The sequence below is a fragment of the Vigna unguiculata genome, unplaced genomic scaffold (assembly GCF_004118075.2).
Source record: "Vigna unguiculata cultivar IT97K-499-35 unplaced genomic scaffold, ASM411807v1 contig_318, whole genome shotgun sequence".
In the NCBI taxonomy this organism is placed as follows: domain Eukaryota; kingdom Viridiplantae; phylum Streptophyta; class Magnoliopsida; order Fabales; family Fabaceae; genus Vigna; species Vigna unguiculata.
In genome coordinates, this window is record NW_021011025.1 from 30,203 (window position 1) to 55,030 (window position 24,828).

Sequence of the window (24,828 nt, forward strand, 5' to 3'; positions counted from 1 at the left end):
TATTTATGTAATTATTTTGTGTTTTCCTCCTTCAGTGAAGATTATTACTAATTGTTTAATGTCAAATTTCTTAATTGGTTTTTCTTTAGCTTTGGGTTAATTGATTATGTGTTGAGAATTTTACGAAGTTGTCAACACTAAAAAAACATATAGCCTATATTTCAATTGATCGGCCACCTCTGCACAGATATGAAAGTATTCCCTCTTCATAATCTAACGAAGAAACAATGGTTAATACCACTAAATTCCACTCTTTTCTATTGTCATAGGATATGCACATGAATGACTTTTTGAATCTACGTTGTTAGTATAATTGTTGTTAAAAAATCAAATTATTTTCTCCTTTTGAGTTTGTCCATCATAATTCTTATGAAATTATTTATGTAATTATTTTGTGTTTTTCTCCTCTAGTGAAGATTATTACTAATTGTTTAATGTCAAATTTCTTAATTAGTCTTTTTTTTTATATTTGGGTTAATTGATTATGTGTTGAGAATTTTATGAAGTTGTCAACACTAAAAAAAAAACATATAGCCTATATTTCAATGATGGGTCATCTCTGCACAAATATGAAAGTATCCTCTCTTCATAATCTAATTTAGAAAGAATGGTTAATAACACTAAATTTCACTCTCTTTTGTTGTCATTGGATATACACATGAATGACTTTTTGAATCTACATTGTTAGTATCAATGTTGTTAAAAAATCAAATTATTTTCTCATTTTGATTTTGTCCGTCATACTTCTTATGAAATTATTTGTGTAATTATTTTGTATTTTCGTCCCTTAGTGAAGGTTATTACTAATTTTTTAATGTCAAATTTCTTAATTAGTCTTTTTTTTAGATTTGGGTTAATTGATTATGTGTTGAGAATTTTATGAAGATGTCAACACTAAAAAAAAAACATATAGCCTATATTTCAATGATGGGCCATCTCTGCATAGATATGAAAGTACCCTCTCTTCATAATCTAATGTAGAAAGAATGGTTAATAACACTAAATTTCACTCTCTTTTGTTTTCATTGGATATGCACATGAATGACTTTTTGAATCTACATTGTTAGTATAATTGTTGTTAAAAAATCAAATTATTTTCTCATTTTGATTGTCCGTCATACTTATTATGAAATTGTTTTTGTAATTATTTTTGTGTTTTCCTCCTTCAGTGAAGATTATTACTAATTGTTTAATGTCAAATTTCTTAATTAGTCTTTTTTTTAGCTTTGGGTTAATTGATTATGTGTTGAGAATTTTATGAAGTTGTCAACACTAAAAAAAACATATAGCCTATATTTCAATGATGGGCCATCTCTGCATAGATATGAAAGTACCCTCTCTTCATAATCTAATGAAGAAACAATGCTTAATACCACAAAATGCCACTCTTTTTTGTTGTGATTCGATATGCACATGAATGACTTTTTGAATATACATTGTTACTATAATTGTTGATAAAAAATCAAATTATTTTCTCATTTTGATTGTCCGTCATACTTATTATGAAATTGTTTTTGTAATTATTTTTGTGTTTTCCTCCTTCAGTGAAGATTATTACTAATTGTTTAATGTCAAATTTCTTAATTAGTCTTTTTTTTTATATTTGGTTTAATTGATTATGTGTTGAGAATTTTATGAAGTTGTCAACACTAAAAAAAACATATAGCCTATATTTCAATGATGGGTCATCTCTGCACAAATATGAAAGTATCCTCTCTTCATAATCTAATGCAGAAAGAATGGTTAATAACACTAAATTCCGCTCTCTTTTGTTGTCATTGGATATGCACATGAATGACTTTTTGAATCTACATTGTTAGTATCAATGTTGTTAAAAAATCAAATTATTTTCTCATTTTGAGTTTGTCCATCATAATTCTTATGAAATTATTTGTGTAATTATTTTGTATTTTCGTCCTTTAGTGAAGGTTATTACTAATTGTTTAATGTCAAATTTCTTAATTAGTCTTTTTTTTAGATTTGGGTTAATTGATTATGTGTTGAGAATTTTATGAAGTTGTCAACACTAAAAAAAAACATATAGCCTATATTTCAATGATGGGCCATCTCTGCATAGATATGAAAGTACCCTCTCTTCATAATCTAATGAAGAAACAATGCTTAATACCACAAAATGCCACTCTTTTTTGTTGTGATTCGATATGCACACGAATGACTTTTTGAATATACATTGTTAGTATAATTGTTGTTAAAAAATCAAATTATTTTCTCATTTTGATTGTCCGTCATACTTATTATGAAATTGTTTGTGTAATTATTTTTGTGTTTTCCTCCTTCAGTGAAGATTATTACTAATTGTTTAATGTCAAATTTCTTAATTAGTCTTTTTTTTTATATTTGGGTTAATTGATTATGTGTTGAGAATTTTATGAAGTTGTCAACACTAAAAAAAACATATAGCCTATATTTCAATGATGGGTCATCTCTGCACAAATATGAAAGTATCCTCTCTTCATAATCTAATGCAGAAAGAATGGTTAATAACACTAAATTCCGCTCTCTTTTGTTGTCATTGGATATGCACATGAATGACTTTTTGAATCTACATTGTTAGTATCAATGTTGTTAAAAAATCAAATTATTTTCTCACACTACGCCAAAATGTTCAATAGACAACACTATTTAGATAGCGCTTATTTAATTAAGTGCTATAAATCAAAATACGAAACTAAAAGATAGCACTTTATAAAATAAACGCTATAAAATTATTACTTATAAATAGCGCTTCATCAAAAAGATGTTATCTATATCAAATTTATATTTAAAAATAAAAAATAAAAAATATAATATGTTAATAAAAAGCGCTTTTAAATTTAAGCGATATCTATTAGATCATGAATATATGGTGTTTTATTACCTAAGCGCAATCTATTTTATTTATTAAAAATAAATTCATAAATAAAACTAATTAATTCATTAAAAACTAATTAAAACAAAAGAAGATGAAAATAAAAATTAATCCTACCTCCAAAACTTTTCACTTTCTCCAAAAACATCCAGATCTCCAAATCTGGAGAAAATATTTCAAACCCCACACACAGTCCTAAATCCCATATCTCCTAAAATTTATTTCCCCCCCAAATTTTCAACACCCAACCTACGAATCCAACCTCTGCCCTTGTCGTGGTGAATCGTCAAGAGCCGCGAACCACTCCGCCATGGACCATCTCGCAAGACATCCGATCCCTCGCCGAAGTTGTGCCTGAAGGTTGTACGTCAGCCAGTGGCATGCGATGAAGTTCGTGGACAACACAGCTGCGAGCTCCCGCGCGTTTCCTTTCCGAGGAACTGCCGCCCCTCGGTGATGTTCTGTCGCACTGGAAGAATGATATAGGTTTCTGGTTTAATTTTTAATTAGGAGCTAGTTAGTTATTTGATCCGGTTACAATGGTTTTGGCTTGTTATTTTGTGCCAATTTTATTAGGGTACGATATTTGAAACTCGTGTACACCAATTTTCTTTTTTATTCTTTATGTTTTCTACTTTACAGAAAGGGAAATGGAGGAGGTGGTTTTAGAATTACATCCCACTGCTTGAATTTTTAAGTAAGGAAAGCATTTGCTTCTATTGTTTATGAATTGTAGTTAAAATTAAATAATGAAGTCCTCACCCGTCTTGTTTGGATATGTTTTAAAAATGAAATGCCAGTGTTATAATTTCATTAGGAACTTCTTTTTTTTCTCCGGTAAGGTTCTCTCCCTAGTTCTTGTGAAAGCAATGTTTTTCCTTTTCAGTTTTTTTTTCATAGCATTTGATTATTTGAAAAAAATTTGAACATTGTTTTCTCTCTTAAGTAAAGTAATTGTTCCCCTTAGGTGAAGGAAAGAGGAACACATATCTCTCAATCTGCCTCCTTAAAAATCTTCTAAATTAGGATTGTGTTCTTTATACTGCATTTATAGGCTTAATACTCGAAAGCATGAGACTTTTATGTTGTGATAATATTTTATTTTTTAATAGGATGAAAGAATCATGGACAAAGAAACAATCTGAAGGTGATTCTGAGATTTCAGCATGGGTTAGTAAAAGTCGCAAAGTTAGAGAAGAATAGAGCATTGTAGCTCTCAAAGATTTTTGAGGAGCAGGTTTGTTCCCCTTTTATGTTGTACCTATATTTTATGATCTTTAAGACACTGTTTCTCCCAGTTTAAACATGTAATCATTACAACATGCTAAAAATTTCACTTGACAAAATTGCAGTATAGGGAAGTGAAAATTGCAGTAGAGGGAAGTGATGATGAGGATACAGCCCAACACACTAGTATGTGTTGCAAGCCTCTTACTTACATTTGAACTTCTCTGGCTTCATTTGCTTGTGGTATATTTAACATTAAGTCGTTTGATTTTGATAGAAACAGCCGCAAATTAAGTTGTTTAATTTGAAATCCTTCTGTACATTTGAAGCTCAAGTTCTTTACCTTATTTTAATTACAATCTCTTGTAGGCCATGACTTATGAATTTGTTTATTAATGATGTGTACTTTCTTACCATTTTTATATATGCAATATAAATTATATACAACTGATATACAAGTTAAAAATAAACATTTTGAAGAACATAAATATTTTATGTTGTTCAACAGAAGTTGTGATTCTAATAGTAGTTAAGTAGTAACTTGACCCTTCCGTTTGTTCTGCAGATGGAATTATATTGAAATAGGTGGCAAGATAAAAGACATGGATTGCGTGGAAGCTTTTGGAACTAGTGTGACAACATGGGGTAATTGAGTTTAAATTTATAAACTTTTAAAATTGGTGCATCATTTATTAGGATGGCACCGATAGGTGTATGTTTTGGTGGCATTAAGGGTTTTTATTCTATATATGTAAGGTACTCCTAAATAATCATCTTCACAATATAACTTTGACGTCTCTGATTTCAACTACCACTTTATTTATAGTGATATATATATATATATATATATATATATATATATATATATATATATATATTTTTAAACAATGGCAGTGTATGCTTTAGTAATTTTAATTATTTTATTACTATGATATATTAGATTCATTGGTTTCGTTATATTAGTGAGATAACCTTAATTTTTGGGTGCTTTATTAGAGTGACGTCCTTGTATGATGTTAATTTTCTCTTGTTTTCTATGATGTCGGTAATACTATTATTTTATACTATTTTTTCTGTAAAGATATGTTGTTACTTTATGCTTATGATAAAAGTCAAGCTGTAAATATGGGATGAAAGGGTTATAATATTATCATAGATTTTGTGCTATGCTGAAAGTTTCTGTAATTAATATTGAAAACTAAGACTAACTATAAATAAATAGAATAAGGACTTGGGTCTTAGAATTTGTCCAAGACCAACTACTCTGGAAGCTTAACATGTTAGGTATATATATGAATGGTTTTACATATAACTTCCTTCTTATGCAAGAAGTTGAAGAACTTTATAGTAACGTATGTTTTCAAAAAGGATCTTTTTTTTTTTTGCTATTCTAATGTGTTTGCGGCCATTTTTTTAATGTGGTTTCAGCGCGAAGAACAATGGAAAAATGCAAACGCAGAAGTTGAAGATGTCCACACACATGATGTGCGAGATTCTGGACCAAATTGGAGCTATAAAAGAAATATGTGAAGCACTTTTGTTGAGAGTATGGAGCGTAGTGTTGTTAGTTTGAATATATTGTAATACATATGATTATTTTTGTCTTTTTTTGTTTGTTTTTTTGGTATATAGATTCAAGTTTAATTTTAAGGAGCCTAGTATAGATATAATACTTTTTGGATATGTAAATAGGTATGATATATCATATTTGGAATTAATTTGTAATACATATGATTATTATGAATATATTGTAGTTATATTATAGACAATTTCAGTTACCCAAGAACTTAGACTAGTATACAATTTACCTACTATCTTTATTTTTTTAATAAGTGTTTTCTATCTTTAAAAGAAAACATTTGTCTAGAAGATAAAATACATGTATAGTTTTTTGAATCACATTTGATTGACTTTTATAATTCTCATAAATGGTTTCTGTTGAGATAATAAAATAAAAAATAATGAACGAAAAATTAAATAAATTATAAAAAAAAATTAAACCAATACACAATGCGCTTGAGCGGTGTCTATAGATCATTTGTATTTTTCAAGAAAACATAGATAGCGCTTATGTTTCCAAGCGCTATCTATAATAACACCAATAAATAGCACTTTTGGAAGAAAGCGATGTCTTTTTGAAAATATATAGATAGCGCTTGTTTAGTGAAATGCTATCTATAAGATGTTATTAGATAGCGCTTTTTTACAAACGCTGTCTATTAATAGATACCGCTCCAATAGATAGCGCCTAAAAAGCGCTATCTATTAGCAAAAAAAACGCTATCTATTGACAATTTTGGCGTAGTGTCATTTTGAGTTTGTCCATCATAATTCTTATGAAATTATTTATTTGTGTAATTATTTTGTGTTTTCCTCCTTCAGTGAAGATTATTACTAGTTGTTTAATGTCAAATTTCTTAATTAGTCTTTTTTTAGCTTTGGGTTAATTGATTATGTGTTGAGAATTTTATGAAGTTGTCAACACGAAAAAAATATATAGCCTATATTTCAATTGATCGGCCATCTCTGCACAGATATGAAAGTATCCCCTCTTCATAATCTAACGAAGAAACAATGGTTAATACCACTAAATTCCACTCTTTTCTATTGTCATTGGATATGCACATGAATGACTTTTTGAATCTATGTTGTTAGTATAATTGTTGTTAAAAAATCAAATTATTTTCTCCTTTTGAGTTTGTCCATCATAATTCTTATGAAATTATTTATGTAATTATTTTGTGTTTTTCTCCTTGAGTGAAGATTATTACCAATTTTTTAATGTCAAATTTCTTAATTAGTCTTTTTTTTTATATTTGGGTTAATTGATTATGTGTTGAGAATTTTATGAAGTTGTCAACACTAAAAAAAACATATAGCCTATATTTCAATGATGTGTCATCTCTGCACAAATATGAAAGTATCCTCTCTTCACAATCTAATGCAGAAAGAATGGTTAATAACACTAAATTTCACTCTCTTTTGTTGTCATTGGATATGCACATGAATGACTTTTTGAATCTACATTGTTAGTATCAATGTTGTTAAAAAATCAAATTATTTTCTCATTTTGAGTTTGTCCATCATAATTCTTATGAAATTATTTGTGTAACTATTTTGTGTTTTCCTCCTTCAGTGAAGATTATTACTAATTGTTTAATGTCAAATTTCTTAATTAGTCATTTTTTAGCTTTGGGTTAATTGATTATGTGTTGAGAATTTTATGAAGTTGTCAACACTAAAAAAAAAAACATATAGCCTATATTTCAATGATGGGCCATCTCTGCATAGATATGAAAGTACCCTCTCTTCGTAATCTAATGAAGAGACAATGCTTAATACCACAAAATGCCACTCTTTTTTGTTGTGATTCGATATGCACATGAATGACTTTTTGAATATACATTGTTAGTATAATTGTGGTTAAAAAGTCGAATTATTTTCTCATTTTGATTGTCCCTCATACTTATTATGAAATTGTTTGTGTAATTATTTTTGTGTTTTCGTCCTTCAGTGAAGATTATTACTAATTGTTTAATGTCAAATTTCTTAATTAGTCTTTTTTTATATTTGGGTTAATTGATTATGTGTTGAGAATTTTATGAAGTTGTCAACACTAAAAAAAACATATAGCCTATATTTCAATGATGGGTCATCTCTGCACAAATATGAAAGTATCCTCTCTTCATAATCTAATGCAGAAAGAATGGTTAATAACACTAAATTCCGCTCTCTTTTGTTGTCATTTGGTATGCACATGAATGACTTTTTGAATCTACATTGTTAGTATCAATGTTGTTAAAAAATCAAATTATTTTCTCATTTTGAGTTTGTCCATCATAATTCTTATGAAATTATTTGTGTAATTATTTTGTGTTTTCCTCCTTCAGTGAAGATTATTACTAATTGTTTAATGTCAAATTTCTTAATTAGACTTTTTTTAGCTTTGGGTTAATTGATTATGTGTTGAGAATTTTATGAAGTTGTCAACACTAAAAAAAACATATAGCCTATATTTCAATGATGGGCCATCTCTGCATAGATATGAAAGTACCCTCTCTTCATAATCTAATGAAGAAACAATGCTTAATACCACAAAATGCCACTCTTTTTTGTTGTGATTCGATATGCACATGAATGACTTTTTGAATATACATTGTTACTATAATTGTTGATAAAAAATCAAATTATTTTCTCATTTTGATTGTCCGTCATACTTATTATGAAATTGTTTTTGTAATTATTTTTGTGTTTTCCTCCTTCAGTGAAGATTATTACTAATTGTTTAATGTCAAATTTCTTAATTAGTCTTTTTTTTATATTTGGTTTAATTGATTATGTGTTGAGAATTTTATGAAGTTGTCAACACTAAAAAAAACATATAGCCTATATTTCAATGATGGGTCATCTCTGCACAAATATGAAAGTATCCTCTCTTCATAATCTAATGCAGAAAGAATGGTTAATAACACTAAATTCCGCTCTCTTTTGTTGTCATTTGGTATGCACATGAATGACTTTTTGAATCTACATTGTTAGTATCAATGTTGTTAAAAAATCAAATTATTTTCTCATTTTGAGTTTGTCCATCATAATTCTTATGAAATTATTTGTGTAATTATTTTGTGTTTTCCTCCTTCAGTGAAGATTATTACTAATTGTTTAATGTCAAATTTCTTAATTAGACTTTTTTTAGCTTTGGGTTAATTGATTATGTGTTGAGAATTTTATGAAGTTGTCAACACTAAAAAAAACATATAGCCTATATTTCAATGATGGGCCATCTCTGCATAGATATGAAAGTACCCTCTCTTCATAATCTAATGAAGAAACAATGCTTAATACCACAAAATGCCACTCTTTTTTGTTGTGATTCGATATGCACATGAATGACTTTTTGAATATACATTGTTACTATAATTGTTGATAAAAAATCAAATTATTTTCTCATTTTGATTGTCCGTCATACTTATTATGAAATTGTTTTTGTAATTATTTTTGTGTTTTCCTCCTTCAGTGAAGATTATTACTAATTGTTTAATGTCAAATTTCTTAATTAGTCTTTTTTTTATATTTGGTTTAATTGATTATGTGTTGAGAATTTTATGAAGTTGTCAACACTAAAAAAAACATATAGCCTATATTTCAATGATGGGTCATCTCTGCACAAATATGAAAGTATCCTCTCTTCATAATCTAATGCAGAAAGAATGGTTAATAACACTAAATTCCGCTCTCTTTTGTTGTCATTGGATATGCACATGAATGACTTTTTGAATCTACATTGTTAGTATCAATGTTGTTAAAAAATCAAATTATTTTCTCATTTTGAGTTTGTCCATCATAATTCTTATGAAATTATTTATTTGTGTAATTATTTTGTGTTTTCCTCCTTCAGTGAAGATTATTACTAATTGTTTAATGTCAAATTTCTTAATTAGTCTTTTTTTAGCTTTGGGTTAATTGATTATGTGTTGAGAATTTTATGAAGTTGTCAACACTAAAAAAACATATAGCCTATATTTCAATTGATCGGCCATCTCTGCACAGATATGAAAGTATCCCGTCTTCATAATCTAACGAAGAAACAATGGTTAATACCACTAAATTCCCCTCTTTTCTATTGTTATTGGATATGCACATGAATGACTTTTTGAATATACGTTGTTAGTATAATTGTTGTTAAAAAATCAAATTATTTTCTCCTTTTGAGTTTGTCCATCATAATTCTTATGAAATTATTTATGTAATTATTTTGTGTTTTTCTCCTTGAGTGAAGATTATTACTAATTGTCTAATGTCAAATTTCTTAATTAGTCTTTTTTTTATATTTGGGTTAATTGATTATGTGTTGAGAATTTTATGAAGTTGTCAACACTAAAAAAAACATATAGCCTATATTTCAATGATGGGTCATCTCTGCACAAATATGAAAGTATCCTCTCTTCATAATCTAATGCAGAAAGAATGGTTAATAACACTAAATTTCACTCTCTTTTGTTGTCATTGGATATGCACATGAATGACTTTTTGAATCTACATTGTTAGTATCAATGTTGCTAAAAAATCAAATTATTTCCTCATTTTGATTTTGTCCGTCATACTTCTTATGAAATTATTTGTGTAATTATTTTGTATTTTCGTCCTTTAGTGAAGGTTATTACTAATTGTTTAATGTCAAATTTCTTAATTAGTCTTTTTTTTAGATTTGGGTTAATTGATTATGTGTTGAGAATTTTATGAAGTTGTCAACACTAAAAAAAAAACATATAGCCTATATTTCAATGATGGGCCATCTCTGCATAGATATGAAAGTACCCTCTCTTCATAATCTAATGAAGAAACAATGCTTAATACCACAAAATGCTACTCTTTTTTGTTGTGATTCGATATGCATATGAATGACTTTTTGAATATACATTGTTACTATAATTGTTGTTAAAAAATCAAATTATTTTCTCATTTTGATTGTCCGTCATACTTATTATGAAATTGTTTGTGTAATTATTTTTGTGTTTTCCTCCTTCAGTGAAGACTATTACTAATTGTTTAATGTCAAATTTCTTAATTAGTCTTTTTTTTATATTTGGGTTAATTGATTATGTGTTGAGAATTTTATGAAGTTGTCAACACTTAAAAAAACATATAGCCTATATTTCAATGATGGGTCATCTCTGCACAAATATGAAAGTATCCTCTCTTCATAATCTAATGCAGAAAGAATGGTTAATACCACTAAATTCCACTCTTTTCTATTGTCATTGGATATGCACATGAATGACTTTTTGTATCTACGTTGTTAGTATCAATGTTGTTAAGAAATCAAATTATTTTCTCATTTTGATTTTGTCCGTCATACTTCTTCTGAAATTTTTTGTGTAATTATTTTGTATTTTCCTCCTTCAGTGAAGATTATTACTAATTGTTTAATGTCAAATTTCTTAATTAGTTTTTTTTTAGCTTTGAGTTAATTGATTATGTGCTGAGAATTTTATGAAGTTGTCAACACTAAAAAAACATATAGCCTATATTTCAATTGATCGGCCATCTCTGCACAGATATGAAAGTATCCCCTCTTCATAATCTAACGAAGAAACAATGGTTAATACCACTAAATTCCACTCTTTTCTATTGTCATTGGATATGCACATGAATGACTTTTTGAATCTACGTTGTTAGTATAATTGTTGTTAAAAAATCAAATTATTTTCTCATTTTGGGTTTGTCCATCATAATTCATATGAAATCATTTGTGTAATTATTTTGTGTTTTCCTCCTTCAGTGAAGATTATTACTAACTGTTTAATGTCAAATTTCTTAATCAATCCTTCTTTTATATTTGGGTTAATTGATTATGTGTTGAGAATTTTATGAAGTTGTCAACACTAAAAAACACATATAGCCTATATTTCAATGATGGGTCATCTCTGCACAAATATGAAAGTATCCTCTCTTCATAATCTAATGCAGAAAGAATGGTTAATAACACTAAATTTCACTCTCTTTTGTTGTCATTGGATATGCACATGAATGACTTTTTGAATCTACATTGTTAGTATCAATGTTGTTAAGCAATCAAATTATTTTCTCATTTTGATTTTGTCTGTCATACTTCTTATGAAATTATTTGTGTAATTATTTGGTATTTTCCTCCTTCAGTGAAGATTATTATTAATTGTTTAATGTCAAATTTCTTAATTAGTCTTTTTTTAGATTTGGGTTAATTGATTATGTGTTGAGAATTTTATGAAGTTGTCAACACTAAAAAAAACATATAACCTATATTTCAATGATGGGCCATCTCTGCACAGAATTGAAAGTATCCTCTCTTCATAATCTAATGAAGAAACAATCCTTAATACTACAAAATGCCACTCTTTTTTGTTGTGATTGGATATGCACATGAATGACTTTTTGAATATACATTGTTAGTATAATTGTTGTTAAAAAATCAAATTATTTTCTCATTTTAATTGTCCGTCATACTTATTATGAAATTGTTTGTGTAATTATTTTGTGTTTTCCTCCTTCAGTGAAGATTGTTACTAATTGTTTAATGTCAAATTTCTTAATTAGTCTTTTTTTTTAGGTTTGGGTTAATTAATTATGTCTTGAGAATTTTATTAAGTTGTCAACACTAAAAAACATATAGCCTATATTTCAATTGATCGACCATCTCTGCACAGATATGAAAGTATCCCCTCTTCATAATCTAACGAGGAAACAATGGTTAATACCACTAAATTCCACTCTTTGCTATTGTCGTTGGATATGCACATGAATGACTTTTTGAATCTACGTTGTTAGTATAATTGTTGTTAAAAAATCAAATTTTTTGTCATTTTGAGTTTGTCCATCATAATTCTTATGAAATTATTTGTGTAATTATTTTGTGTTTTCCTCCTTCAATGAAGATTATTACTAATTGTTTAATGTCAAATTTCTTAATTAGTCTTTTTTTTAGCTTTGGGTTAATTGATTATGTGTCTAGAATTTTATGAAGTTGTCAACACTAAAAAAACATATAGCCTATATTTCAATTGATCGGCCATCTCTGCACAGATATGAAACTATCCCCTCTTTATAATCTAACGAAGAAACAATGGTTAATACCACTAAATTCCACTCTTTTCTATTGTCATTGGATATGCACATGAATGACTTTTTGAATCTACGTTGTTAGTATAATTGTTGTGTAAAAATCAAATTATTTTCTCATTTTGGGTTTGTCCATCATAATTCATATGAAATCATTTGTGTAATTATTTTGTGTTTTCCTCCTTCAGTGAAGATTATTACTAATTGTTTAATGTCAAATTTCTTAATTAGTCTTTTTTTTATATTTGGGTTAATTGATTATGTGTTGAGAATTTTATGAAGTTGTCAACACGAAAAAAACATATAGCCTATATTTCAATTGATCGGCCATCTCTGCACAGATATGAAAGTATCCCTCTTCATAATCTAACGAAGAAACAATGGTTAATACCACAAAATGCCACTCTTTTTTGTTGTGATTGGATATGCACATGAATGACTTTTTGAATCTACGTTGTTAGTATAATTGTTGTTAAAAAATCAAATTATTTTCTCATTTTGATTGTCCGTCATACTTATTATGAAATTGTTTGTGTAATTATTTTGTGTTTTCCTCCTTTAGTGAAGATTATTACTAATTGTTTAATGTCAAATTTCTTAATTAGTCTTTTTTTTTTAACTTTGGGTTAATTGATTATGTGTTGAGAATTTTATTAAGTTGTCAACACTAAAAAAACATATAGCCTATATTTCAATGATGGGCCATCTCTGCACAGATATGAAAGTATCTTCTCTTCATAATCTAATGGAGAAACAATGGTTAATACCACTAAATTCCACTCTTTTTTGTTGTGATTGGATATGCACATGAATGACTTTTTGAATCTACCTTGTTAGTATAATTGTTGTGAAAAAATCAAATTATTTTCTCATTTTGATTTTGTCCATCATAATACTTATGAAATTATTTGTGTAATTATTTTGTGTTTTCCTCCATCAGTGAAGATTATTACTAATTGTTTAATGTCAAATTTCTTAATTAGTCTTTTTTTTCGCTTTGGGATAATTGATTATGTGTTGAGAATTTTATGAAGTTGTCAACACTAAAAAAACATATAGCCTATATTTTAATTGATCGACCATCTCTGCACAGATATGAAAGTATCCCCTCTTCATAATCTAACGAGGAAACAATGGTTAATACCATTAAATTCCACTCTTTGCTATTGTCATTGGATATGCACATGAATGACTTTTTGAATCTACGTTGTTAGTATAATTGTTGTTAAAAAATCAAATTATTTTCTCATTTTGAGTTTGTCCATCATAATTCTTATGAAATTATTTGTGTAATTATTTTGTGTTTTCCTCCTTCAGTGAAGATTATTACTAATTGTTTAATGTCAAATTTGTTAAGTAGTCTTTTTTTTAGCTTTGGGTTAATTGATTATGTGTTGAGAATTTTATGAAGTTGTCAACACCAAGAAAACATATAGCCTATATTTCAATTGATCGGCCATCTCTGCACAGATATGAAAGTATCCCCTCTTCATAATCTAACGAAGAAACAATGGTTAATACCACTAAATTCCACTCTTTGCTATTGTCATTGGATATTGACATGAATGACTTTTTGAATCTACATTGTTAGTATAATTGTTGTTAAAAAATCAAATTATTTTCTCATTTTGAGTTTGTCCATCATAATTCTTATGAAATTATTTATGTAATTATTTTGTGTTTTCCTCCTTAAGTGAAGATTATTACTAATTGTTTAATGTCAAATTTCTTAATTAGTCTTTTTTTTAGCTTTGGGTTAATTGATTATGTGTTGAGAATTTTATGAAGTTGTCAACACTAAAAAAACATATAGCCTATATTTCAATTGATCGGCCATCTCTGCACAGATATGAAAGTATCCCCTCTTTATAATCTAACGAAGAAACAATGGTTAATACCACTAAATTCCACTCTTTTCTATTGTCATTGGATATGCACAGGAATGACTTTTTGAATCTACGATGTTAGTACAATTGTTGTTAAAAAATCAAATTATTTTCTCATTTTGGGTTTGTCCATCATAATTCATATGAAATCATTTGTGTAATTATTTTGTGTTTTCCTCCTTCAGTGAAGATTATTACTAATTGTTTAATGTCAAATTTCTTAATTAGTCTTTTTTTTATATTTGGGTTAATTGATTATGTGTTGAGAATTTTATGAAGTTGTCAACACTAAAAAAACATATAGCCTATATTTCAATTGATCGGCCATCTCTGCACAGATATGAAAGTATCCCCTCTTCATAATCTAACGAAGAAACAATGGTTAATACCACAAAATGCCACTCTTTTTTGTTGTGATTGGATATGCACATGAAAGACTTTTTGAATCTACGTTGTTAGTATAATTGTTGTTAAAAAATCAAATTATTTTCTCATTTTGATTGTCCGTCATACTTATTATGAAATTGTTTGTGTAATTATTTTGTGTTTTCCTCCTTTAGTGAAGATTATTACTAATTGTTTAATGTCAAATTTCTTAATTAGTCTTTTTTTTTAACTTTGGGTTAATTGATTATGTGTTGAGAATTTTATTAAGTTGTCAACACTAAAAAAACATATAGCCTATATTTCAATGATGGGCCATCTCTGCACAGATATGAAAGTATCTTCTCTTCATAATCTAATGGAGAAACAATGGTTAATACCACTAAATTCCACTCTTTTTTGTTGTGATTGGATATGCACATGAATGACTTTTTGAATCTACCTTGTTAGTCTAATTGTTGTGAAAAAATCAAATTATTTTCTCATTTTGATTTTGTCCATCATAATACTTATGAAATTATTTGTGTAATTATTTTGTGTTTTCCTCTTTCAGTGAAGATTATTACTAATTGTTTAATGTCAGATTTCTTAATTAGTCTTTTTTTTAGATTTGGGTTAATTGATTATGTGTTGAGAATTTTATGAAGTTGTCAACACTAAAAAAACATATAGCCTATATTTCAATTGATCGGCCATCCTTGCACAGATATGAAAGTATCCCCTCTTCATAATCTAACGAAGAAACAATGGTTAATACCACTAAATTCCACTCTTTGCTATTGTCATTGGATATGCACATGAATGACTTTTTGAATCTACGTTGTTAGTATAATTGTTGTTAAAAAATAAAATTATTTTTTCATTTTGAATTTGTCCGTCATACTTCTTATGAAATTGTTTGTGTAATTATTTTGTGTTTTCCTCCTTCAGTGAAGATTATTACTCACTGTTTTATGTCAAATTTTTTAATTAATCTTTTTTTTAGATTTGGGTTAATTGATTATGTGTTGAGAATTTTATGAAGTTGTCAACACTAAAAGAAACATATAGCCTATATTTAAAGGATTGTCCATCTCTGAACAAATATGAAAGTATCTTCTCTTCATAATCTAATGAAGAAACAATGGTTAATACCACTAAATTCCACTCTTTTTTGTGGTGATTGGATATGCACATGAATGACTTTTTGAATCTACATTGTTAGTATAATTGTTGTTAAAAAATCAAATTATTTTCTCATTTTGATTTTGTCCATCATAATTCTTATGAAATTTTTTATGTATTTATTTTGTGTTTTCATCCTTCTGTGAAGATTATTCTAATTCTTTAATGTCAAATTTCTTAATTATTCATTTTTTTAGCTTTGTGTTAATTGATTATGTGTTGACAATTTTATGATGTTGTCAACACTAAAAAAACATGTAGGCTATATTTCAATGATGGGTCATTTCTGCACATATATGAAAGTATCCTCTCTTCATAATCTAATGAAGAACCAATGGTTAATACCACTAAAATCCACTCTTTTTTATTGTGATCGGATATGCATATGAATGACTTTTTGAATCTACATTGTTAGGATCAATGTTGTTAAAAAATACAATTATTTTCTCATTTGGATTTTGTTTGTCATACTTCTTATGAAATTGTTTGTGTAATTATTTTGTGTTTTCCTCCTTCTGTGAAGATTATTTTTAATTATTTAATGTCAAATTTCTTAATTAGTCTTTTTTTTAGCTTTGGGTTAATTGATTATGTGTTGAGAATTTTATGAAGTTGTCAACACTAAGAAAACATATAGCCTATATTTCAATTGATCGGCCATCTCTGCACAGATATGAAAGTATCCCCTCTTCATAATCTAACGAAGAAACAATGGTTAATACCACTAAATTCCACTCTTTGCTATTGTCATTGGATATGCACATGAATGACTTTTTGAATCTACGTTGTTAGGATCAATGTTGTTAAAAAATTCAAATTATTTTCTCATTTTGAATTTGTCCGTCATACTTCTTATGAAATTGTTTGTGTAATTATTTTGTGTTTTCATCCTTCTGTGAAGATTATTCTAATTCTTTAATGTCAAATTTCTTAATTATTCATTTTTTTAGCTTTGTGTTAATTGATTATGTGTTGACAATTTTATGATGTTGTCAACACTAAAAAAACATATAGGCTATATTTCAATGATGGGTCATTTCTGCACATATATGAAAGTATCCTCTCTTCATAATCTAATGAAGAACCAATGGTTAATACTACTAAAATCCACTATTTTTTATTGTGATCGGATATGCATATGAATGACTTTTTGAATCTACATTGTTAGGATCAATGTTGTTAAAAAATACAATTATTTTCTCATTTTGATTTTGTTTGTCATACTTCTTATGAAATTGTTTGTGTAATTATTTTGTGTTTTCCTCCTTCTGTGAAGATTATTTTTAATTATTTAATGTCAAATTTCTCAATTAGTCTTTTTTTTGGTTTGGGTTAATTGATTATGTGTTGAAAATTTTATGGAGTTGTCAACACTAAAAAAAACATATAGTCTATATTTCAATTATGGGCCATTTCTGCACATATATGAAAGTATCCTCTCTTCATAATCTAATGAAGAAACAATGGTTAATACCACTAAATTCCACTCTTTTTTGTTGTGATTGGATATGCACATGCATGACTTTTTGAATCTACATTGTTAGTATCAATGTTGTAAAAAATTCAAATTATTTTCTGATTTTGAATTTGTCCGTCATACTTCTTATGAAATTGTTTATGTATTTATTTTGTGTTTTCATCCTTCTGTGAAGATTATTCTAATTCTTTAATGTCAAATTTCTTAATTATTCATTTTTTTAGCTTTGTGTTCTTTCATGATGTGTTGACAATTTTATGATGTTGTCAATACTAAAAAAAACATATAGGCTATATTTCAATGATGGGTCATTTCTGCACATATATGAAAGTATCCTCTCTTCATAATCTAATGAAGAACCAATGGTTAATACCACTAAAATCCACTCTTTTTTATTGTGATCGGATATGCATATGAATGACTTTTTGAATCTACATTGTTAGGATCAATGTTGTTAAAAAATACAATTATTTTCTCATTTTGAATTTGTCCGTCATACTTCTTATGAAATTGTTTGTGTAATTATTTTGTGTTTTCCTCCTTCAGTGAAGATTATTACTCACTGTTTTATGTCAAATTTTTTAATTAGTCTTTTTTTTAGATTTGGGTTAATTGATTATGTGTTGAGAATTTTATGAAGTTGTCAACACTAAAAGAAACATATAGCCTATATTTAAAGGATTGGCCATCTCTGCACAAATATGAAAGTATCTTCTCTTCGTAATCTAATGAAGAAACAATGGTTAATACCACTAAATTCCACTCTTTTTTGTGGTGATTGGATATGCACATGAATGACTTTTTGAATCTACATTGTTAGTATAATTGTTGTTAAAAAATCAAATTATTTTCTCATTTTGATTTTGTCCATCATAATTCTTATGAAATTTTTTATGTATTTATTTTGTGTTTTCATCCTTCTGTGAAGATTATTCTAATTCTTTAATGTCAAATTTCTTAATTATTCATTTTTTTAGCTTTGTGTTAATTGATTATGTGTTGACAATTTTATGATGTTGTCAACACTAAAAAAAACATGTAGGCTATATTTCAATGATGGGTCATTTCTGCACATATATGAAAGTATCCTCTCTTCATAATCTAATGAAGAACCAATGGTTAATACCACTAAAATCCACTCTTTTTTATTGTGATCGGATATGCATATGAATGACTTTTTGAATCTACATTGTTAGGATCAATGTTGTTAAAAAATACAATTATTTTCTCATTTGGATTTTGTTTGTCATACTTCTTATGAAATTGTTTGTGTAATTATTTTGTGTTTTCCTCCTTCTGTGAAGATTATTTTTAATTATTTAATGTCAAATTTCTTAATTAGTCTTTTTTTTAGCTTTGGGTTAATTGATTATGTGTTGAGAATTTTATGAAGTTGTCAACACTAAGAAAACATATAGCCTATATTTCAATTGATCGGCCATCTCTGCACAGATATGAAAGTATCCCCTCTTCATAATCTAACGAAGAAACAATGGTTAATACCACTAAATTCCACTCTTTGCTATTGTCATTGGATATGCACATGAATGACTTTTTGAATCTACATTGTTAGGATCAATGTTGTTAAAAAATTCAAATTATTTTCTCATTTTAAATTTGTCCGTCATACTTCTTATGAAATTGTTTGTGTAATTATTTTGTGTTTTCCTCCTTCAGTGAAGATTATTACTCACTGTTTTATGTCAAATTTTTAATTAGTCTTTTTTTTAGATTTGGGTTAATTGATTATGTGTTGAGAATTTTATGAAGTTGTCAACACTAAAAGAAACATATAGCCTATATTTAAAGGATTGGCCATCTCTGCACAAATATGAAAGTATCTTCTCTTCATAATCTAATGAAGAAACAATGGTTAATACCACTAAATTCCACTCTTTTTTGTGGTGATTGGATATGCACATGAATGACTTTTTGAATCTACATTGTTAGTATAATTGTTGTTAAAAAATCAAATTATTTTCTCATTTTGATTTTGTCCATCATAATTCTTATGAAATTGTTTATGTATTTATTTTGTGTTTTCATCCTTCTGTGAAGATTATTCTAATTCTTTAATGTCAAATTTCTTAATTATTCATTTTTTTAGCTTTGTGTTAATTGATTATGTGTTGACAATTTTATGATGTTGTCAACACTAAAAAAAACATGTAGGCTATATTTCAATGATGGGTCATTTCTGCACATATATGAAAGTATCCTCTCTTCATAATCTAATGAAGAACCAATGGTTAATACCACTAAAATCCACTCTTTTTTATTGTGATCGGATATGCATATGAATGACTTTTTGAATCTACATTGTTAGGATCAATGTTGTTAAAAAATACAATTATTTTCTCATTTGGATTTTGTTTGTCATACTTCTTATGAAATTGTTTGTGTAATTATTTTGTGTTTTCCTCCTTCTGTGAAGATTATTTTTAATTATTTAATGTCAAATTTCTTAATTAGTCTTTTTTTTAGCTTTGGGTTAATTGATTATGTGTTGAGAATTTTATGAAGTTGTCAACACTAAGAAAACATATAGCCTATATTTCAATTGATCGGCCATCTCTGCACAAATATGAAAGTATCCCCTCTTCATAATCTCACGAAGAAACAATGGTTAATACCACTAAATTCCACTCTTTGCTATTGTCATTGGATATGCACATGAATGACTTTTTGAATCTACGTTGTTAGGATCAATGTTGTTAAAAAATTCAAATTATTTTCTCATTTTGAATTTGTCCGTCATACTTCTTATGAAATTGTTTGTGTAATTATTTTGTGTTTTCATCCTTCTGTGAAGATTATTCTAATTCTTTAATGTCAAATTTCTTAATTATTCATTTTTTTAGCTTTGTGTTAATTGATTATGTGTTGACAATTTTATGATGTTGTCAACACTAAAAAAACATATAGGCTATATTTCAATGATGGGTCATTTCTGCACATATATGAAAGTATCCTGTCTTCATAATCTAATGAAGAACCAATGGTTAATACCACTAAAATCCACTCTTTTTTATTGTGATCGGATATGCATATGAATGACTTTTTGAATCTACATTGTTAGGATCAATGTTGTTAAAAAATACAATTATTTTCTCATTTTGATTTTGTTTGTCATACTTCTTATGAAATTGTTTGTGTAATTATTTTGTGTTTTCCTCCTTCTGTGAAGATTATTTTTAATTATTTAATGTCAAATTTCTCAATTAGTCTTTTTTTTAGCTTTGGGTTAATTGATTATGTGTTGAAAATTTTATGGAGTTGTCAACACTAAAAAAAACATATAGTCTATATTTCAATTATGGGCCATTTCTGCACATATATGAAAGTATCCTCTCTTCATAATCTAATGAAGAAACAATGGTTAATACCACTAAATTCCACTCTTTTTTGTTGTGATTGGATATGCACATGCATGACTTTTTGAATCTACATTGTTAGTATCAATGTTGTAAAAAATTCAAATTATTTTCTCATTTTGAATTTGTCCGTCATACTTCTTATGAAATTGTTTATGTATTTATTTTGTGTTTTCATCCTTCTGTGAAGATTATTCTAATTCTTTAATGTCAAATTTCTTAATTATTCATTTTTTTAGCTTTGTGTTCTTTCATGATGTGTTGACAATTTTATGATGTTGTCAATACTAAAAAAAACATATAGGCTATATTTCAATGATGGGTCATTTCTGCACATATATGAAAGTATCCTCTCTTCATAATCTAATGAAGAACCAATGGTTAATACCACTAAAATCCACTCTTTTTTATTGTGATCGGATATGCATATGAATGACTTTTTGAATCTACATTGTTAGGATCAATGTTGTTAAAAAATACAATTATTTTCTCATTTTGAATTTGTCCGTCATACTTCTTATGAAATTGTTTGTGTAATTATTTTGTGTTTTCCTCCTTCAGTGAAGATTATTACTCACTGTTTTATGTCAAATTTTTTAATTAGTCTTTTTTTTAGATTTGGGTTAATTGATTATGTGTTGAGAATTTTATGAAGTTGTCAACACTAAAAGAAACATATAGCCTATATTTAAAGGATTGGCCATCTCTGCACAAATATGAAAGTATCTTCTCTTCATAATCTAATGAAGAAACAATGGTTAATACCACTAAATTCCACTCTTTTTTGTGGTGATTGGATATGCACATGAATGACTTTTTGAATCTACATTGTTAGTATAATTGTTGTTAAAAAATCAAATTATTTTCTCATTTTGATTTTGTCCATCATAATTCTTATGAAATTTTTTATGTATTTATTTTGTGTTTTCATCCTTCTGTGAAGATTATTCTAATTCTTTAATGTCAAATTTCTTAATTATTCATTTTTTTAGCTATGTGTTAATTGATTATGTGTTGACAATTTTATGATGTTGTCAACACTAAAAAAAACATGTAGGCTATATTTCAATGATGGGTCATTTCTGCACATATATGAAAGTATCCTCTCTTCATAATCTAATGAAGAACCAATGGTTAATACCACTAAAATCCACTCTTTTTTATTGTGATCGGATATGCATATGAATGACTTTTTGAATCTACATTGTTAGGATCAATGTTGTTAAAAATACAATTATTTTCTCATTTGGATTTTGTTTGTCATACTTCTTATGAAATTGTTTGTGTAATTATTTTGTGTTTTCCTCCTTCTGTGAAGATTATTTTTAATTATTTAATGTCAAATTTCTTAATTAGTCTTTTTTTTAGCTTTGGGTTAATTGATTATGTGTTGAGAATTTTATGAAGTTGTCAACACTAAGAAAACATATAGCCTATATTTCAACTGATCGGCCATCTCTGCACAGATATGAAAGTATCCCCTCTTCATAATCTAACGAAGAAACAATGGTTAATACCACTAAATTCCACTCTTTGCTATTGTCATTGGATATGCACATGAATGACTTTTTGAATCTACGTTGTTAGGATCAATGTTGTTAAAAAATTCAAATTATTTACTCATTTTGAATTTGTCCGTCATACTTCTTATGAAATTGTTTGTGTAATTATTTTGTGTTTTCCTCCTTCAGTGAAGATTATTACTCACTGTTTTATGTCAAATTTTTTAATTAGTCCTTTTTTTAGATTTGGGTTAATTGATTATGTGTTGAGAATTTTATGAAGTTGTCAACACTAAAAGAAACATATAGCCTATATTTAAAGGATTGGCCATCTCTGCACAAATATGAAAGTATCTTCTCTTCATAATCTAATGAAGAAACAATGGTTAATACCACTAAATTCCACTCTTTTTTGTGGTGATTGGATATGCACTTGAATGACTTTTTGAATCTACATTGTTAGTATAATTGTTGTTAAAAAATCAAATTATTTTCTCATTTTGATTTTGTCCATCATAATTCTTATGAAATTTTTTATGTATTTATTTTGTGTTTTCATCCTTCTGTGAAGATTATTCTAATTCTTTAATGTCAAATTTCTTAATTATTCATTTTTTTAGCTTTGTGTTAATTGATTATGTGTTGACAATTTTATGATGTTGTCAACACTAAAAAAAACATGTAGGCTATATTTCAATGATGGGTCATTTCTGCACATATATGAAAGTATCCTCTCTTCATAATCTAATGAAGAACCAATGGTTAATACCACTAAAATCCACTCTTTTTTATTGTGATCGGATATGCATATGAATGACTTTTTGAATCTACATTGTTAGGATCAATGTTGTTAAAAAATACAATTATTTTCTCATTTGGATTTTGTTTGTCATACTTCTTATGAAATTGTTTGTGTAATTATTTTGTGTTTTCCTCCTTCTGTGAAGATTATTTTTAATTATTTAATGTCAAATTTCTTAATTAGTCTTTTTTTTAGCTTTGGGTTAATTGATTATGTGTTGAGAATTTTATGAAGTTGTCAACACTAAGAAAACATATAGCCTATATTTCAATTGATCGGCCATCTCTGCACAAATATGAAAGTATCCCCTCTTCATAATCTAACGAAGAAACAATGGTTAATACCACTAAATTCCACTCTTTGCTATTGTCATTGGATATGCACATGAATGACTTTTTGAATCTACGTTGTTAGGATCAATGTTGTTAAAAAATTCAAATTATTTTCTCATTTTGAATTTGTCCGTCATACTTCTTATGAAATTGTTTGTGTAATTATTTTGTGTTTTCATCCTTCTGTGAAGATTATTCTAATTCTTTAATGTCAAATTTCTTAATTATTCATTTTTTTAGCTTTGTGTTAATTGATTATGTGTTGACAATTTTATGATGTTGTCAACATTAAAAAAAACATATAGGCTATATTTCAATGATGGGTCATTTCTGCACATATATGAAAGTATCCTCTCTTCATAATCTAATGAAGAACCAATGGTTAATACCACTAAAATCCACTCTTTTTTATTGTGATCGGATATGCATATGAATGACTTTTTGAATCTACATTGTTAGGATCAATGTTGTTAAAAAATACAATTATTTTCTCATTTTGATTTTGTTTGTCATACTTCTTATGAAATTGTTTGTGTAATTATTTTGTGTTTTCCTCCTTCTGTGAAGATTATTTTTAATTATTTAATGTCAAATTTCTTAATTAGTCTTTTTTTTAGCTTTGGGTTAATTGATTATGTGTTGAGAATTTTATGAAGTTGTCAACACTAAGAAAACATATAGCCTATATTTCAATTGATCGGCCATCTCTGCACAAATATGAAAGTATCCCCTCTTCATAATCTAACGAAGAAACAATGGTTAATACCACTAAATTCCACTCTTTGCTATTGTCATTGGATATGCACATGAATGACTTTTTAAATCTACGTTGTTAGGATCAATGTTGTTAAAAAATTCAAATTATTTTCTCATTTTGAATTTGTCCGTCATACTTCTTATGAAATTGTTTGTGTAATTATTTTGTGTTTTCATCCTTCTGTGAAGATTATTCTAATTCTTTAATGTCAAATTTCTTAATTATTCATTTTTTTAGCTTTGTGTTAATTGATTATGTGTTGACAATTTTATGATGTTGTCAACATTAAAAAAAACATATAGGCTATATTTCAATGATGGGTCATTTCTGCACATATATGAAAGTATCCTCTCTTCATAATCTAATGAAGAACCAATGGTTAATACCACTAAAATCCACTCTTTTTTATTGTGATCGGATATGCATATGAATGACTTTTTGAATCTACATTGTTAG

General features: G+C 27.4%; 1 long non-coding RNA gene across 3 annotated transcripts; it reads left to right on the plus strand.

The window, feature by feature from the left end:
- The first annotated feature begins 2,999 nt into the window (after positions 1-2,999).
- LOC114171663 lies at positions 3,000-5,810 on the plus strand. 3 transcript variants are annotated; one of them, XR_003601619.1, is made up of 5 exons: positions 3,000-3,566; positions 3,982-4,106; positions 4,222-4,282; positions 4,662-4,741; positions 5,525-5,810. It is a non-coding gene; the product is annotated as an uncharacterized LOC114171663 (long non-coding RNA). The 3 variants fall into 3 exon arrangements; XR_003601618.1 differs by having other exon boundaries at positions 3,000-3,355; positions 4,222-4,339; XR_003601617.1 differs by having other exon boundaries at positions 3,002-3,355; positions 5,525-5,809.
- Positions 5,811-24,828: the final 19,018 nt, after the last annotated feature.